Source organism: Pantherophis guttatus, chromosome 1 (assembly GCF_059756535.1).
Source record: "Pantherophis guttatus breed Tessera chromosome 1, ASM5975653v1, whole genome shotgun sequence".
NCBI lineage: Eukaryota > Metazoa > Chordata > Lepidosauria > Squamata > Colubridae > Pantherophis > Pantherophis guttatus.
This window is the reverse complement of record NC_142063.1, coordinates 237,236,589-237,242,588: the sequence shown is the minus strand read 5'-3', so window position 1 is coordinate 237,242,588 and position 6,000 is coordinate 237,236,589.

Here is a 6,000-nt window from a genome sequence, read left to right as displayed (position 1 = left end):
AAAAATTAAAGATATGGCTTCAATCTTGATTCAGAATGTATTTTTAAAGACATTTGTAAAAGATTGTTCTTCCTCAACCTTAGCACAAAGGATAGGTGGCAGTATGATGTGGTGGTTAGTGTTTGACTGGTACTAGGAAGACAAGGGTCAAATCCAACCTCAGACATGGAAGTAATCTTTGGTCCAATCACTCTTGTTCATATCATACCTCAGAAAGTTGTGGTAAAGACTGGAAAGCGGGAGTGCTAAGAAGAGGTGAGATATAAATCCAATCAATCCATCTATACGTAAAAATAATTGCAATAATAGTAGTGGTGGAAGTAGGGTTCCCATCTTGTGACCATATTTATTTATTATTTATTTATTCGTTCGATTTATATGCCGCCCTTCCCCGGAGACTCGGGGCAGCTTACAATGCATTAAGCAATAGCCTTCATACTTTTGTATAATCCTGCTTATTAGGGCTTTCGGCCCCCCCAAGCGGTGTTCTTTTTTATACAAAGTCAGCTTATTGCCCCCACAAACCAGGTCCTCATTTTAACTACCTCGAAAGGATGGAAGGCTGAGTCAACCTTGAGCCTGGTGAGATTTGAACTTGCAGTAATTGCAGGCAGCTGGCAACTAAGTGCTACTTTAACAGCACTTAGTCCACTATGCCACCAGGCTCTTAATTATACTACATGAGCATCCTGAACACATATAGGCTTTTCTTTCAATTAGGGCAGGAGCAGCTATGATTGGTTGATCACCAAGAGCAATCCCAGTCTTCCTATAAGCATGCATGAGGCATTTAGTCTGTTTTCAGACATTCCTAACCCTGCAATGCCTTACAGAACACTTGTACACCTAACCAGAGGTTTCTGTTTTGTAGAAAAGTACCCAAAATTATCATTACTCTTGTGGTGCTGAAATCTTGTTTTATAAATTTGAATTGTTTTTATCTCATGATTCTTGTCATTTTATTTCTACTGCTTTGGTTTTAGGTCATGATTTTAAATGCACATTGAAAACTGACCTGAAAAATAAATTCTTTTAAGAGCAGATATGAAATATAAATAATCTACAACAATACCCAATTATCCCCAATATGCTATTTTCATTAAATAGGGAAAGGTGAAGGATCCCTCAGGTTAAGCTTAACTTCTTGTGGGCAGAAATATGCAATGTCTTGCCATTTTCATAATTCAGTGATAAGTAGATGCTGAACTAGAAGCTGGTTGATATCAAGTCAATGAACATAAAAATGTTAAAAGTACAAAATGTAATGTTCTCAGGGCAACTGTAATTTTGCCATATGGAGTATCATGTTTGACAGAAGCTTCACTTTGGACTAGCCTGTTGTATTGAGATAATGAATACCTTTATTAGCAGATATAAGAGCTCTTGATGGAAAGCACATAGGAGGATTTGTGTTTAGAAGTAAGGCTTCAATTGTACCATCCTTGCACTGGGCTTTTGAGAATGAAAGAAAAGAAACCAGAGCCAAAGCATTAACATTAGGCAAGAGTGAAGAACAAATACTGACTCCCTCAGGACAAAGAAAACTAAGGTTAAGATTTTTAATTTATATCACAAAAGGAATGTCAGATTATATAGCTGAGATATTATCCAAAACAAATAACTTCAGATTATATACTGGGAAATAAATATGTTATACAATTCTGTTGTTGACTTCCAGGAACTTCCTTATTTTGAGGTGATAGTAAAGAAGTGGTAAGTGAAAAAAATGCAATTCACAAACACAACCTTCTAAGGGTACCAATATCTCAATAGCAGAGAGATTATCCTAAACATTTTGATCAAGCATAAGATTTCTCTAGATAATGATTTTCCTTGAAATGGATTAGAAACCAAGTTCTATTCAGCCAGAGGTTTTTTTTTTTAAATCTCTCTAGTTTTAAACAGCTTTCACATTCTGTTTATAATCTGCAAGGGATCCATTCTCCCAAATTGGGTTCTATTTTATTACTGCATTGAAAAATACTCTCCAAAAACAAATACTTCCTAAACTTTTATTTGTACGAAAAATCAATATTGGCATGGTCTTTCTAGTTGACATTCACTGTTCATGGGTTTTTTTAAAAAAATGATTAGTAGTGTAACTTTTATTCACATATTGTTGTGGCCCGCCAGCAGCCTGCGCAGATCGTGGCTGATCCCGACGACGAGGAGGCTGGTGTGGTGTCGTGCCAGCAGCCTGCACAGCCGGCGCTCGCATCAGACAGCGAGGAGGCTGAAGAGGATGTGGTGCCAGAGGCAGAGACTCAGCCAGGGCCTTCAGAACCTCCAGAGGCTCCTTCAAGTGGAGAGAGCGAAGTGGAGGAGCCTCTTCTCAATGCTGGAGCATGCAGGGCTGCCAAAAGGTAGGAGTGGCTACTCAGGAGGAGGAAGTCTCCTCGAGAGTAAGGCTTGAGGATAATTGGCCACTCCCTTAGCCTATTTAAGTCACACACCGTTAGTAAGTTTCTTGCTAGAAACAACTTGTAATTATCATCAGAGCATTTTTGAAAAAGTCTTATCTTGCTTTCTGGGCTGGTTGCCAACCTTTGCCTGACTTTGGTTTATTCTTGCTACTGTACTTAATAAATTTGATAAGGACCGTTGGTGTGTGTCTATATCCTCGGGAATCTGGAGCTGGGGCAGAACACATATATATGCTACACAACAATGGCCATGCTTTACTTTCTCCGAAGAATTGGTATTTAAATAATCTGATCATCCAGCTCTGCCTACAGTTTGAATAATTCTAAGGGTTGTTCACAATTTTAATCCATTTGAAGTTGCTCCACTTGAAGGTGTTTCATCTTCTATGAGCAATGTGCAAAAAACACATTGCTTTCTGGGCTGTTAACTGCGTGTGTGTGAGTGCTCTATAGGATGATAAACAGGTTTTCCTATCAATAGGTATTCTAACAGTGTTAAGTGTCCATAATCCAATTGCCTGTCTAGTTCTATGTTTTTATTTTTAGAGGCATTTAAACTGTCTACATAGTCCCATCCTCTAAAGAAAAGTATAATTATAAAGTATAAGGAAAAGACTCAGGCAAAACAAACTTGAAGGTTTTAAAAGCCATTGAAAATTCAAGATGCCATTAACCAAAATACATCTTAATAAGATGGGATTCCTATTGTGTGTGTTGAATTAATTCTGATAAAACAAAAACAGGAAAGGCAGGAAACTGATATAAACAATTTTTATTAATAAAATGTTTATTTTGATTTAAATTTTATATTTTCTTATGAACATCAATACTTTCATTTATACTGCTGCAGATGTATGGAAATAGATTCTTTGCAGAAAGCCAGATGCAATATTTAATTAATAATCTCTGTCCAAAAGTGTGATATATATATTTCAAACAGTATTCCAAAACATAGCAGCCAATCATCTAAATAAGCAATTTAAATATTCTCATGTGGAAATTATGTATAGCTTCGGTATCAGCTTTTTGAAAGTTTAGGATTTTATTTTACACCTAAAGTTGACATTTCATGACATATGAACATCAATATTTTTAATGACAGATTTTTTTATATACATTATTTTGTGATCTTTGAACTCTTCATATATTGAAGAACATGAGCAAAGTATTATCCTGGAAAATTTGGAAAGGAAACCATATTTAGGATCTGGTTTTTCAGAAACAGACTTGACCCATCCATAATGTTATGCCTGCAGGACTTGAACCTGGAAATCATCAACATGCTTCATACAAACACATACCTTCATGCATAGATAGGTCCATAACCCATCTGGATTCAAGCATCAGAATGCTCCTCATAAGGCACCAAGACATAACAAAGAGTATATGCTGAGACCAATTTCCTGGAGATAATTTTCCCAGGTGAATAACTGCCTCCATGAATCCAACATTAATTGTTTCATTACTGGAAGATAATGGATCCAAACAATCAAAATTCCCAGGTGGTTATCTATAGACAGGGTTATATTTGGGAGGTTTAATCTATTAAATGAGAGAACTTCCAAAATGTGCTCACCATTATTTTCTTGTACTCCTGAAATCCCTTTGGGTAGGTATTGATGGAACTCAAGACAATGTAGTCCTTTCACATTAATCGCTGTATGAAATGAATCAGGCTGTCATGTACCAGTGATTATAATCATGCTAACCAAGTATAAATGAACTTTAACATATTTTTATAGATTAATTACATTCTGATGAGTTAAGTGTCATTGGATTACAGTGGGATATAAATGCAACAAAGAAACTCAAATTTAGGATTTCACTCTGCAGTCTAACATTAGAGAATGTTGTGTAACTGAATTTATTTAGTTACAAGTGGCACAATTTCTACTCAGTCTGGAGAATTATTATCCTCACAATCTCACTACCACTGCTTCAGAATTATAAACTGAAAAATTCTAATACAGAAGTTTTCTTCTTTAATATTGCTTCTTGTCTAGGAAATTTAGTATCTCAATATGGAAGACAGGCTGATTTTATTTTACTTTATTTCTCATCTAATATAATGAACAATTTACGTTGGGTGCTGGTGGTGTTGACTCCTGGTGACTGCCTAAATAAATTCCACATTTTTTTTACAATAATTATCTTCTTTCATGGGCTGAGAGTGAGTGAGTGACTGGCCCAAAGTCACTCTGCTGGTTTAGGCATAAGGCAGGATTAGCACTCAAATTTCCCCACTCATAATCCAATATCTTAATCCCTAGACCACAGGTCTTGTTCAACTTTTCCTTTCTTAGCTTCCTGGATTCCTCTGATATCAAAAAAGATGCAAGGCAAGATTCCCTCCCAACCAGAGGCGGGCATCACACACTGTAACAACCAGTTCACCCAGCACCGGAAATGTGAGCGCACGCCATCCATGCATTCATGTGGCATCACAAAACATAGCAATTTGCGCGCATGCACCATCCACACAGGCACGCGATGTCAAACACAGTGATATAGGACAGGATTGTGCCCAGACAGGTGGGCAGGTCACAACAACCGGTTTACCCAAACTGGTCCGAACCAGCAGCAGCCCACCATTGTTCCCAACCATCCATTCCTATCTCCTTGGCTGATTTTCATTTTCTGCCTCCAACTCTGCTCTTTTTCTTCCTTCCTCTCCCCCATAACTATTTCTTCTGCTTACACTTTGCTTTTTAGGGCAGATGCAAACAAATGTCTTCTTTGTTTTAAAGAGAAACTTGTTCTGTGATGGCTGTGAAAATATTTACGGACCCCTCGCATCCTGGACATAAACTGTTTCAACTCCTACCCTCAAAATAACGCTATAGAGCTCTGCACACCAGAACAACTAGACACAAGAACAGTTTTTTCCCGAAAGCCATCACTCTGCTAAACAAATAATTCCCTCAACACTGTCAAACTATTCACTAAGTCTGCACTACTATTCTTCTCACGTTCCCATCACCCATCTCCTTCCACTTACGACTGTATGACTGTAACTTTGTTGCTTGTATCCTTATGATTTATATTGATATTGATTGTTTCCTGATTGCTTATTTGTACCCTATGACTATTATTAAGTGTTGTACCTCATGATTCTTGACGAATGTATCTTTTCTTTTATGTACACTGAGAGTGTATGCACCAAGACAAATTCCTTGTGTGTCCAGGCCAATAAAAAAGTCTATTCTATTCTATTCTACTCTACTCTACTCTACTCTACTCTACTCTACTCTACTCTACTCTACTCTACTCTACTCTACTCTACTCTACTCTACTCTATTCTATTGTTGCCCATCTCCATTCCTGTCCCTTTTCAGACTCAGCAAGAAGGCCTATTGAAAACAACTACAGTACATCTGACCCAATATTGAATTTGGAAGGGAAAGGGAAAGGTTTGAGCAATAGTTCCCATCGGTTCCTTAAAGGTTCCCTTTGAAGAAGTGAATCTTGAACGGGCCTTAGCTGGATAGTCCTCAGTTGACATATGCAGCTGTGCAGGTCCAGTTCAAAGATCCTTCACTTGAATTCAGGACCATGGCTAGCAACCCTATAGTGAGTA